Raw genomic sequence first — 14,612 nt, 5'->3', positions numbered from 1 at the left:
GATAGTAGGATGACTCCTAATTGCTCAGGGAATGGCAGTATCTAAAAAAAAAAAAAAGTCAGACCAGCTCAAATTAGGCCAGAATACAGGCAGAGAGGAATAGGGCCCCAAACCTTTGGAAACTTTGGTCAGCTTCGACAGAAAGGCAACCCCTATTTGTTTGGGAAGAGATGAGCTAATGAGCCAACTAGGGGCTGGGTGGTGCTACTGAGTCAGCATTGGACTGCAAATTACAAAGTTCCACCGACCAAATCATTTCCAGGTGCTTCTCAGCAAAAGATGAGACTCTCCGCTTCGATAAAATTTGCAGCTTCAGAAAGCCCATCTGGTGGAATCGACCCCGTGGCAGTGGGTAATACACATCCCACCGTCAGAGCCAACCTCTCGGGGTCTAGCTGAATTATTTCAGAGAGGGAAGATTCTTCCTTATTTTAGACTCAGTGTTCTAGGTATTATTTTGAAAATATGTTCTACAGTGTGTAAAAAATATGGTACAGTACCAAAAAGTGCATAACACTGAAAGATTCAGAAATGTGTGGATGTATTAGAAACCAAATTAAAAGTCTCAATCACTCATTGCTTTATCTGCAGAACTCTTCCGTAACCTCCGGGACAAATTTGGGCCTGTAAGATCAAGGCCTCGGTGCTGCTGATGGTAAGAAAGGAGCGCTCTGTTGAAGTTCCAGCTTGCTTCTCTTCACCACTCTCCCTACAGAGATGTTCGGTGTGGTGTAAACGCAATTAAATGAAATTTGAGCTGCACCTATTTTGAAAATGTCATGGTTCTTTAAGTGTCATATTATCTGCAAATCTTTTCTGTATGATCCAAGATGGAGAAAATTCACCTCCATGCTTTTCTTACACTCCCAGGTAAAGGATTTAGTTCAGGAAAGACAGTATCTTCCTGTACCCCCTCTCCCCCTATTCATACTGGAAATGCATTGAGGAAAGAACTCTGAAGCAAGTTGTTATTTGCGAAACATTTATTACCCCTGAGTGAGAATATTATGCACACATAAGCTCTGAATGAAGGATGAGTGATATTATTTATAGCTTCAAAGAAATCATTTTGTGTGAGAATGTCATTCATGTTAGAAGATAAGGAAAAAATGGAACTTGTAACTGTAGGATAACTTGTTGGGTCGTGTCTTTATGCCTTCTAATTTTGCTGCTAGCCCTGAGGTTGATCAACTTTTGCTATGATAATTATTATCTAATCATGTATCTCTATTTATGTAAACATTTACTTTACTACTTTATCAGCTTCTAATATTTATAAATATAATTTATTTTGTTTTTATTTACTTGAAACCCCAAATGCAATAAAATTAAATGCTATAATACTATTATGTGTTTAATTATACTTTTTTAAGTATCTAAAAATTATTGCACTATTTGATACATGGGGAGATTATTGCTACCATGAAAAGAAATTTAGTATGTACTTAAATGTCTACATCTAACAATTTAACTCTTCTACATGTTATTATTATAGGAGCCCTGGTGGTGTACTGGTTACTCATTGGGCTGTTAACCACAAGGTCAGCAGTTCAAAGCCACCAGCTGAACCATGGGAGAAAGACGGGGCATTCTACTCCCATGAAGAGTTAGTCTTAGAACTCACAAAGCTGCCCTGACCTCTAGGGTCGCTATGAGTTGGCATTGACTTGACGGCAGTGAGTTGTTCTGGTTGAGTTTTGACATTTTATTATAGGGACTTTATATAAAGCAGTCAATTTTGGATTACACTCACATTTAAAGCCAGATATGCAAATGTTCTTATCAGCATAGTGATTTATTCTTGAAGAATGTGAGATCTGATTGTGAAATAATGTTATCCTACCTTTGTCTACCTTCAATCTATAGAATATGTTTATTTAAACAAGACCCTTACTGCCTGGAAGAATATGACTTCCAACAAATAATATCCATTCCATGGCCATCAAATTGATTTCAACTCATAGCATCCCTCTCTAGGGTTTCTGAGACGGGAGCCTCATCTTTCTGCATCAGAGTGACAGGTGGCTTTGAACTTCTGAACTTTCAGCCCAATACTCAGGAAAGCAGACACTCTTTGAGAGATTGCGTACTTCTACATCTAATTTACAGAGATCTCACTTCTGCCTTCCTGTCAGTAATGCTTCCTAACGTTGGGTCAAATTCTACCTTTATATGAGTTACACTTATTGGTGAAGCTAGAATTAAACAAAAGACATTTTTTAAAAAGAGATTCAAAGAAATAACGAAAGCAGAACCCTCTGACCAGTGCCTCAGATGCCTCATAAAACAGTCTCCATAGCGTGAAAATTAAGATAATGTATTTCATTTATTTGAACATGCCTTACTACTTAGTATTACTAAGAAAAGGTTTACTTTGACTCAGGAGACAGAACTTAATTCACTGTATTCCTAATGCTTCAGTCTATACTCTTTGCGTAAGAATAATCCTTAAAGGATTTTAATAAACATATGTGGACTGAAAAAAAATCAAGTCACAGGAGAAACTATAAGGCTCGAGACAAACAAATTTATACACTACACAAACACTCTAGTTGATCTACATGCTGTTCACCAGAGCACAAGTTTGTAATTCCGGGCTACTGCACACAAACGGTGGAGCTGATTGAGCAAATGCACGGTGAGACCCAGGCAAGAGAAGCTACAAATATGCCAAAAGCAAAGCCGAGAATGAACCCGCGATTGGGTCTATGGGAAATGTTCACTATTTTTACAACTTGTCTGTAAGTCTAAACTTATTCTGACATAAATAAAAGGAATAGGAATCACCTTAAGAGGGGGCATTTGTTGAATAAAAGGAAAAGATGCAGAAGATACCCTAAATTTAAGATGTGGGTCGTAGAATGGCTTCTGTTCTCGATAGTAATGTGTTGATTTCATAATTTAACCTTTATACTGCAAGTTTGTTTCTTATTTCGAAAGTCTGTGGAACACTTCATATTTGCCTCATAACCCCGGCTGTAAGAATCTATTAGGATAGTAGCCGTGAAAGTGCTATCTATGAAGATGTCAGGTATGTAAGAAGCAAAGTAAGCAACAATAAACAAACCGCCCCGAAACAAAGTGGCTTAGCTGGCAAGGGAGGTTGCAATGCCCAGGTGGAGTGCGAGTTTTCAGAGTTGTCTTGAGCAGAACTGGAAGGGGCGAGATCGATGGCCAAAAAAATAAATAAAATAAAATGAGAGAGAAATATGACCAATAAGGGCAAGATTCTGAATCTAAGTTTCTGGTTGACTTATAAAATGGATAGGATAACTTCTTTTTTACACTTGATTACCTTTAGGATTGTCATTGCCAGTATTAATAAGCCCAGTTTCAAAGAGGTCAAAGGTATTTAGTGAGTCCTACCAAAGGCCAAAGGGTCATGCTTGTATGCATTTTACCCAGAGATCAACAAGGTTTGGTTCTACCGGGCATCATTGTGGACAATCTTACTTGGAAGCAACCAGTGGACCAGGGAATTTTGGCAGGTACCTCCCATTGCTAACGTTTAAGTAAAACACTGGCACCAACTAATAATTTATACTTGATACCAATTGACAAGATTCCACATTTTTCTAATTTTAATGTTCTAAAGGATATTTTGCTATTTTCTTTGTTTAGAGACAAGTAAAGCTAACCAAACAAGGATAAGTTTTGAGGAAAATTCTGAGACACAAGAACTCTAAACTTGGAGCAGAGTTTGCAAATTTGCTTTCCTGAGGACCTAGGCAGTAAGTCACAACCGTGGTAAGAGTATTACTAAATTTCACACTTAGGTTGTCTAACTTCAGCAACTTTGTCCTTGAATTTTAATTTTAAATAAGATATCAAAACAACATAAAACTTCAAAAACAGTAGCATCAGTAAGCTACCAATGTAAATTCAAAGACAGAACTCTTGTTGATTTTAGTATTCAAAAATCACAGTAAGTTTGAATGGCTAACATTTTCTGTAGTGAAATTGAAAGATAAAACCCAATATTGAATGATTTTCAGACATTCCTAAAGTGGATCTTAAATTGATACATTTTATGTGTTATTATTATTAACTGCGGGAACACAGTTGGCTTAATCATACTACTAACACTGAAGCATATTGTTGGCACTCATCCCTGCAAGGCCTATCTATGACTTAAGTGTGTCTATTATTGAGTCATCCATCATCTTTCATCTACCCTTCCTCTATCCAACTACAGACATGTGCTATATTGTGTTTACCGTTTCCTTCAATCAGGGGTGGGGAATCTCATTTCTTCCAAGGCCCACATGGATAGATATATAATGTGGGGCCATGCAAAATTACCAAACCCAACCCACTGTCATTGACTGAGCCAATTCCAACTCATAGTGACCCTAACTGCTGACCTTTTATTTAGCTGCCAGCGACTTATCCAACAAGGACACCAGACCTCCTTCCAGGTCTCTAGTTGGTCTTTGAAAATAAAGATGCCACATTATATTCTTAATGTCCTGAATGCCTCTTAAACACATCATTCAGATCGTTAGGATCTTCTCCTATAGTTAAGAGTCAGATTTGTTGCTTGGTGGCCTAGAGTCAGTTCCGACTTGCAGCAAACTCATGAGCAACGGTAAAAAAGCGCTGCGTGGTCCTGCACCACCCGCAAAGTCGTCATGTTGGAGTCCACTGCTGCAGCCACGGAGTCCACCCCTCTGCTGGACAGCCCTCCCCTTCTGCTCTCTGCTGACCCTCGACTTTAACGAGCCTGATGTCCTTTTCCAGGGACTGTTCTCTCCCCGTTATACAACCAAACCGTGTATGGGAGACAACGTGTTCGATTCAGCAGCACATGTACTAAATTTATATTTATTTTTAATATTTAATTGGACTGGGTTAATGTTTAACTAAAGACATTTTCTTCTAGGTCCGTAACTGAAATGGACCAGCAACTTCCTTTCGTGTACTGTGATTTCATGTTCGCCATCATAAATGATTTGAACACCTTTCCTTCTGTTCCTTGAAGAACAAGTGAACTGCTTTTTTGGTGTAGAAAACAGTGGGAGGATCTTTCATTTCTTTATTGCCTAGGAAATTATTTTTTTCTCATACTAGCAATCTTGAAATTTCATATTTCTCCTGAAATGGTCTAAGCTTTATATGCATATTTTGTTCATAACTTTAAAAACAACCTTCAACATAATTTTGTTTTAAATAAATTCTGTTTGTGTAATTTTATTTCTCCCTTTTATCTTGTACATGGTTTGCCTCCTTTATTGATTCACTTTTTGAGATTTGTCTCTTTTGGTCATATGGAAGAGCCCCCATTTACTTTTGTAATTTTTTTTCACTTACTCACTGAATATTTCATGGATTTCCTAATATCCTAATGATCAGATTTTCCCTCTTTTTATTTATTTCTTTGACTCAGTTGTCCTTTTTCAGTTTCTAGGTTTTTTTATTAATTGTTTTATTAGGGGCTCATACAACTCTTATCACAATCCATACATATACATACATCAATTGTATAAAGCACATTTGTTCATGCATTGCCCTCACCATTTTCAAAACATTTGCTCTCCACTTAAGCCCCTGGCATTAGGTCCTCATTTTTCCCTTCCCTCCCCACGCCCTCCTCCCTCATGAACCCTTGATAGTTTATAAATTATTATTTTGTCCTATCTTGCCCTGTGTTTCTAGTTTTTTTAAAGTCTCATGTTCCCATTTGACCTGATAACTGACTTTAAACTCATATATTTCTTTCTAAATAATCTCTTGCGTCCTTCTGATTGCAGTAAATACTACTTATATTACCATTGAGCACGTTACACTTTATCTTTTCTTTTCTTCCTTACCTCAAAGATAATAGCAAGTTATTTAGTCATCAGACATACAGTGTGATGGATAATCTTGTGTCAACTTGGCTAAATCTGGGTGCCCCCGTGGTTTGTTGTATTTTGTAGATGTGAGGAACGGGAGCCTTTTGGTAACAGAAATTACCTTCATCAGTGAGGATGAGCCCTGTCCAATCAGTTGAATGCCTTCATGTCTTAAGAACAAATCATGGAATTTCTTAGAGAAGACTCAATTGTCCCAAGACCTGAATGTAAAAACTCTAGCCTACAGATTTTGGGTCTAAGACTATAACATTAACTTGCCCAAGTTTCCAGCTTGCCAGTCTACCTGACAGAGTTCAGGTTTCCCAGACCCCACAACTGTGTGAGCCACTTCCTTAAAATAAATCTCATTTTTCCTTTCTCTCACTAAAGACATTTAGATAGGTTGATAGATATATAAAGAGAAGGAATATGTGTATATACATACATACATCTTACTGATTCTGTTCATCTGGGGAATCTTTGCTGATACAGGTTTTGAAAAAGAAGGTAGGATACTGTTGTACAGATACCTAAAAGTGTGGAAATGACTTTGGAATTGGGTAATAGATACAGGCAAGAAGAATTTTCAGGTGCTTAACAGAAAAAGACTCACTTGTCTTGAGGAGACTATTGATAGAATGATGGGTGTTACACACGATTATAGTGGGACTTAGAAGTGAGGAGAGTTGTGCCCATCATCTTAGAGAATGTGTATAGATGGATATAGATAGATGTAGACATTCTAGAACTTTCCTAGAAATGTGAATGCGGAAAGGTGGGTCCATGAGCATGAAAATGATGAACATGTAATGAAGACTGAAGGGAAAACAGCTCTTTCTAGAAAGTGGAAGAGAACTTTGCTGAACTATTTTCTACATTTAAGTGAAAGGTATAGATCTTTAAATGATGAACTTCGATCTTTAGCAGAGATGTGTAAACAAAATGTGGAAGGTGCATGATGGATTCTCCCTGCTGCTTACATTAAAATGTGAGAAGAAACAAAATGAGAAATTGATTGTAAAGCAAAAAGAAACCACAGTTTAAAGATGTAAAAAACTCTGTCTATCCATAAATAAAAATAAGAAAATGTGCTCTTGAAAGAACTTCAATGATATGGACACCTTTTATTCTAATTCCTTATCTCCTTGGTTATGCGCATGATTTATGGGAAACTGCCAACACCCTGGTGTAGACTCCTAACTTCCTGAACTGTGAAAGAACAAAGTTCTGTTTTTTTAAGCTGCTCAGTTTATGGTGATTTGTCATAGCACAATTCAGAATTTAACAGATAAGAATTTTTGAAATGTTATCCAGTATGTTGATTCCTACAGGTATTGTGTTCTTCTCAAAAAAGCAACAATAACAAAAAAAAATTCCAAATGATGTTGGATCATAGGAATTTGTTAAGACATGGTAGATTTTTATCAATATTTTTGGCAACTTAAGAAAAAGAATTATATATAATGTATATTATATATACATTATATATACATAATACATTATATATACATTATAATATACTGTGTATTATATAATACACAACTATAACTATAATATACATAATATATTATATGTTATATATACACATATAATATATACATATGTATTACAAAAGTATGTGTATATATATATATTCTCTTGTAAATGAATGGTGCTGTTTCCATAGAGGGAATTCCAGCTCATATCACCCCTATGTAGAACTGCCTTGTGGATTTTCGATGCTTCAATCTGAGCAGGGTAGCTCATCAAGCTCTCTCCTCCAGAGCCACCCATGGGTTGGAAGCACACCATTTTCAGCCAGGCCCCAGGGCTTAGCCATTGTGCCACTGATGCTCATATTGATTGGTCCTAGATCTGTACATGTGTGTGCTCAACTTAGCGAAGCAATTCTTGTACATCATTTCTTATCTGTTCTGTGTAATAATTTGTTAAAAGGAAGACAAGGAAATCGAATTATGATGCCAAGTTAGCTGCTTTTTTCTCCTTGCAACCTGTCATCAGTTTGTAGGGTTTAAGGACATATTTTAGGTGAAAATATGATTTTGAAAAAAAAAAGAGTCATGATACCAGCATCTAATATCCATTTTCACCCCATTTGCAAAGCCTTGGTGATGGGTTGTTTATTGATATGTAACCAACCATCTTAAATCTAACAGGTTAAAACAACACCGTTTTACTATCCCGTGACTGTACAGGTTCTGAAGCGGTTCTCTGATTCAGGTCTCAACAAGGCTTAAGTCAAGGTATTGGCCTGGCTGTACTCCTATTTAGAGCCTCCAGGGAAGAATACTTCTCCAAGTCCATTCATGTTAAGGACAGAACCCAGCTCCTTGCAGCTAGTTATGAAACCTCCATTTCCTCTCTGTCAGCTGGGGGCTCTCCGCATCCCTCCCGCTTTGAAGTGTGAACCCATGGTTTCACAGTGGTACAGCACTGTCAAAAATGCTTGTTCCCTGAAAACACTGTGTTCAAGGTGTGGGGTACCTCTTCCTTTTTCATATTCCTAAATAACATTCATATTCTTGCTGCTGTTTGTTGCTTTTACTATTTTGAATTTTATGTACTGATTTTTTTTAAGCAAAAAGGAAGAAAATTATTGGAGTCCGTATGGGAAACCCTAGAGGGGCCCAGCATACCCTACTGTGTAGGCATGCTCAGCAAAGGGTCACACCATTCACTGTACCCCCATGTCCCAGAGGGACTCCCCTTGAGCCGAGCCCCAAAGCCCCAGGACTGACTGGGGGTAGGGACGTTTATATACTGATTTCTTACTCTGAAATTTTTAAATATAAATCTTATGTCCCTAATACCATTACGTGCGCCCACAAAACTACATCTACTCATTTTCTTCCACAATATCCCTTTTGGTTGATGTCAAATCAATATCCATTACTTACATTTTATTACTGTTGATAGCCTAGTCCTATAATCAGTCATGATTACATTTTCATCTTTAAATGTTGACTTTAGGGAGTACTAATTGCCTTGTTCTGATAGCGCTGTTTTACTGTTTCCTCAATTGTCTTACTGTCCAGAGTTCCAGTCCAGCAATAAAAGGCTGATTGTAATTTCTGGTGGCCTGTTCAGGTGGAGCCTTATTGACCATAGAACCTCCCCCCAGGGAAATGGCTTCTAACCACTTAGGGGGAAACCTGAAAGCATGAGTCCTTATAGTTCACTTATCTTAAGTCAATGTTCTCAGGAAGGATAAGATTAACCTCCTGCCCCGTGGTAACATCCTGGCTGTCAGCATTCTAGACACCATGAAAGGGAAGGGGAGTCGGCAGAGTTTCCTCATCTGGTACATTTTCTTTCCCAGAATTCCGCTTTTCAAAGTGCTCTCTCAAATCCCACATGCAACCCTGTGAGGAATTCCCTAGGCGAGCGACACTCTGGTTTAACAATCTACAAATCTCTAATCCTCTGGGCCAGGGTGTAGAAGTAAGGAGGTTAGAGCTAGATTTTTTTACTTTTTATTTCACACACTTAAATACATCCTCCGTTTTCAGTTGTATTATAGAGACTGTGTTTAGGGTACCTTGTACCTCTGTCTGGTGTCTTTCTAGGGTATTGTGGCATACATTGACCCATCCTATAGGCAAAGACTTCAACTCTCGCTTATCTTCCAAATTAATCATGCCTCCTTCATGTGTTTTCCAGGTTTTGTCATCTTTTATTGGCTTGCTATTGTTTCCTCTCCCGCCATGCTGGGCTTATGCCGCTTATATTCAGTTACTGTATTATAAGCGAGAGAATCGAGAAGATTAAAACAAAGAACACAACCAGCAATGGGTCAAAAATCTGACGTCCGGGTGAGATACCGTGGCGGGAGCTGTGTAAGCCGGTCAACGCCTTAAGAGACCAAAGCAAATCAACACGCACCACTAAGGAACTGCAACGAGTGAAGTGAAGTGACTCATCAATAGATATTGAAGGTTACGCCAAGTGTACTTCTTCCTCCACTAAGATAACGACATCTTTTGTTCTCCTGTCATTTATAAAAGTGGTGTTTAAATTCACTTATGGCTCAAGTCATAAAATTGGGTGATGCATCCTGAAATTTATTTCGTGGTTTCCCTCAGCTCAGCATTCTAAATATCCAGCATGGTTTCTTTTGATTACAGATTAAGCAGTACTTTTGTTGACTTCTCATTGATCTTATTCCTAGGGACACTGTGTTCTATTAACCTATATCTATAACTCTCCTCCGTCCAGGCTCGTGCATTACCGCTCATCAAAACCGTGGCATTTACCTTGCAGGGGTCACCACCTGGCTTCTGTTATGTCCAGGTTAATTTTCCTATTTTTAACATTGGTCCTGGGTCAGCACCTCCCACACCTGGCCGACAGAGAAAGAGGACAATCCCACTGAGCTTCTCAAAGATGCGCATAACGCTCTCTGTGGCGATTCTTTATCATGTTAATTGAGAGTGGCCTCAAGTACCCTCCTGCAGAAAGAACCATGTGGTACATATTTTTGTTCCATGTTTACTTCACTGTGTGCTGAGCCTCCTTGATGTCATCTTCCACCCTGTGCCTTAGCATATATGGCGTTTCTCCATCTCGTGGTGAAAGATTAGTTACTCTATGTCCCCAAGAGCCAGTCTAGCTGTCCAGTGGGTTCTATGTCATATACATCGGGAGCACTTCCATGTCAACAAACTCTTTTTCAACTAATACAATTTTTGGAGCCATTTTTGTATTTTGCTCTTCTTGTTACAGTGTCTTCAGAATCTAACCCCATGCATAATTGACCACCTTTCATGGTAATACTGGTTAAGTCCTACAGCTCCTTTGGAGAATTGTTCCTTTCTTCTCATAGCATGCTCAGCTTTTCGTCAATCAGATTACAGCGATTTAGTCCTAGGTTTGGGTCTGAGGGCTTTAAAAGAAGGTTGCTAGCATTCTGAAGGAGGCATACGTCTATCAAGGCAAAGGTCTCTGTATTATCTTCAAACAATGAAAACGTACTGTCTTAAAACATAGAAGTAGGTCCCATGTTAGCCTAAAAGATTCAAGGGAACGTAGAGTTTTAATACTCTGTAAGGCATCTACCCCCATTAGGGTCCTTGTTTTGGCATACAATATATTAGGAGGCATGCTTCCAATTTTTTATCTCACACCAAGCTGTCATGTGTAAGGTTGATATCAGCGAAAAATGAGGACCCTAAGTGAGTGTGTGAGTCTGGATTGTCTAGAGAAACAAATCCTGTTGCCCTCATATATGTGTTAGAAAATGCTTTCTATCAAGAAGTAACTGTATATCAGGAAAACATCCCAACCCGGTCCAACTTAAGTCCATAAATCCAATACTAGACCATGTCCTTCAGACTCACACAGCCACCTGTAATGATGCAGAATGCAGGAAGATGACAGGGCAGTGGGTGCAAAGTCTTGTGGATCCAGTGGCAGTGGAAGCATCACAGGGCTCTGGCAGGTCTCAGTGTAGCTTGCCAACAGGAAGATAAAAGCAGAGAGAAAGGAGGTTCCCAGGATCCTCCTTATGCCCACGCCCACAGGAGGTGCCATCAGGCTGCAACCTGATTGACAGACTAGACTCCACCCCTACACTTTCACATCTGCAAGTTGACATGAAATTATGTAACTAACACACAGCTGAGAGATGCCCATGGCGAGAAGCAGGGGGAAATGAAGGCTTCAGACTCGGGGGAGCTGGGGAAATAAAATATTCAGACTTTGAGGACTGGGGCATATGGAAGCTTCGGACTTTGAGGTATTGGGGAGTGACCTCTACAAATTTAACGTTGCATTAGCTCACTGATTATTTGACTCATCACTATGAAATTCCCCTTAGTCTCTCATTATAATATAGCCAAGCAATCTTTCTTTAGGGGACTATTACAAGGTGTATTTTTTTTTCTCTTCATTTTACTTGTGGCCTTTTGGAAACCCTGGGGGAGGGGAGAAATGAGGGTGGGAGTTACATATGCCTGTAACATATGTAGCCTGTGTCTTCCTGTTGCAAGGCCGAGAGTCTCTGGGTCAGTCAACTATGAAGAACAGATGAAGCTGGGGTTCTTATCACTATAGGATTTTATCTTGCCCAGGGTTAAGGAGCCCTGGCGGCATAATGGTTACAAGTTGGGCTGCTAGCTTCAGGGTCAACAGTTTGAAACCACCAGCCTCTACTCAGGAGAAAGATGGGACTATTTACTCCCGTAAGAAGTTACAGTCTCAGAAGCCCACAGGGCAGTTCTGTCCACTTGATGAGGGTTGGCAGATGTTAAGTGAAGTTTTGTGGGATATGTAAATCAAGTAGGCTTTAAGTAGCTAAAAAACTTGCTTAGCTGAGCTGTTTTTAAAGTATGCTAAATGTGTTCAAATGTGAACTAGCCAGCGTATAGATGGCTAGGGGGCTACCGATTCAAAGCTTTCTATGAACTAACCAACGTAGGTCAATGTACAGAGGCCATTTTTGTGTACCTGTGCACTACATGTGCATCACATGGTTTAAAGTCAGAAACTAAGTGTGTCAGGGTCTTTTCACACTACTGGTAGTGCTACAAGTTACGCGTTGGCTCTTAACCTCAAGGCCAGCATTTTAACCCGCCAGCATCTTCCAGGAGGAAAGACGAGACTGTCTGTTCCATAAAGATTTACAGCTCAGAAAACCTACATCGTCACCTCGTCCAAAAAAAGCTCATCAAGTCAAATCAAAGATCAAGACAATGCTCTTTTGTTTTCTGTGAGGAGGGAATAGTGCATTTGGAGTTCATTCCACCAGGTCAGACTGTCAATCAACCTTTCTATTTAGAAGTTCTGAAAAGATTGCATAACAGTGTGCAACCAAAAAAAAAAAAAAAAGGGCCTGATTTGTGGCAGACAGGGGTTTGGTTTTGCCACCAAGACAATGCACCTGCTCACACAGCCATCTCGGTGCTCCAGTTTTTGGCAAAACACAGCATGGCTCTCTTGCCCCACACAACTGACTCGCCTGACCTCACTCCTCGTTTGTTTCCACGAATAAAGAGCGGGATAAAAGGACAGCGATTTGTCAACAGAAGTGAAGCAAAAACAAGGGAGGTGCTGTGAGCCATCCAAACAGATGAGTTTGAAACATCTTTTCAAGAGCAGAATCCAGTTTTGACAAATATATTCAGTGTAACGGACAGTACTTTGAAGGTAAGGTTGTTTCCTAAACAATAAATTTAAATACATAGTTCTGACAAAAAAACAAACACCCATTTTGTGGGTGGTACCCCCTTGTATGAAGAATGTGGTATCACTATTGGCAGAAAAATCATTAAAAACTTGCCATGTAGATAATAGAGCTTTTTTTGTTGAACAGGAAGAAAGAAGGCTTAAAGTACTTACAGTGAGCTTTAGAGAGTAGAGCACGCTATATGGCTTTGCTGTTGTCCTCACTCACTGCACCAAGTCAGTGCTAACTCAGCACCCCCCGTGGGTTCCCGAGACTGGGGCTGTAGGAGTTGAAAGCCAGTCTTTCTCCGTCAGAGCTGCCGGTGGTTTCAAACTGCCGACTAGGCGGCTTGCATCACCACAAGACCACCTGGGCTTCCTTGTTAGGCACTAGGTGTTATCATGCGGATCGCATCACCATTACACCACCTGGGCTTCATTAGCGTTAAGGGCTATCAAATCAGTATTTGACTCAGCAACCCCGCCACCCCCTGCACAAGAGACCGCAGCACTGCCGGGTCCTGCACTGTCCTTACAATTGTTATGTCTGTGCCCGAGTGGGAGAAGGAACTGTTCTAACACGTCTAATGCTAGATCACCTGGCCACCATGTTTGTGATGTTGTAAGTTCTAGCTTCTGTGCCTCCGTCCTAACTGCGGCTTGGAGGGCGTCAGTCCTCTCCTACGGGGTTAAGATGGAGAGACCTTTAGACTCCACTTTACGACTCGTTACCTTCATTTGATTTCCTTTGGGGTGGGGGTGGTGCCTGAAAGACAAAAACTGTACCCCCACCAAGGCCTTCACGTTGCAGTGGCCTCCGATTCCTGACTAGCATTGGTAGAAGCCAGATATACTTGGCTTGATTGGGACCCAGCATGCGGCTCCCTCTGCCTGCCCTTTCAGGGTGGGGCGTCGCAGCACCCACATCCACTTGAGACATTCAAGTTGTATGGGTTTCTGTGAGCCATCAAAGCGAACTGTGGAATCCAGGAACATGAGGGAATAGACTAAGGGGAGGAGATGGAGCAGGGGTGGGAGTGGGGTGTGTGAAGCAGGAAAATAATGAAAAAGTTGGATCTTTGGGACATCTTCACTAGGCAACTCCTCAAGACTAGTCTGGAACGAATTCTCCCAAATTGTTACCACAGTGTAAGAATGGCGCAATGTTACAGAGACATGCAGTGCGCACATGCTTTGGGAAAAATGGCTCGGCTCGGCTCAGCTCAGCTGGCTCCAGACAGGGTGGCCCCAACCCTTCAATGTGTTAAAAAAAATTAATAAAGCGTATATCCAAAGCAAACAATAAAATGATCTATGCCTATAATGAGCTTAAATGTTTCCTGCATATATAGGAAATAGATTAAAGTTATTTTTGTTTCAACCCTCCAACACAAGAAGGGAAATCTATGATACTGACCTTTATGTTACTCTTTCCAGCGGGTTGTGTGTCCTGATGATCCTCGTTTCGTTGTTTTGACTTCGGTTACCAGTTGCCTTCAGTCGTTCCTTAGTTGTTGTTAGGCAGTCGTGTTTCTTAGTTGTTGTTGTTGTTAGGCACCGTTGAGTTCGCTCCTGCCCACAGAGACCCTATGCACGGCCTGGCCTCACAGTTGTTCT

This window comes from Tenrec ecaudatus, chromosome 5 (genome assembly GCF_050624435.1).
Source record: "Tenrec ecaudatus isolate mTenEca1 chromosome 5, mTenEca1.hap1, whole genome shotgun sequence".
Classification (NCBI taxonomy): Eukaryota; Metazoa; Chordata; class Mammalia; order Afrosoricida; family Tenrecidae; genus Tenrec; species Tenrec ecaudatus.
Note: the sequence above shows the minus strand (reverse complement) of the source record.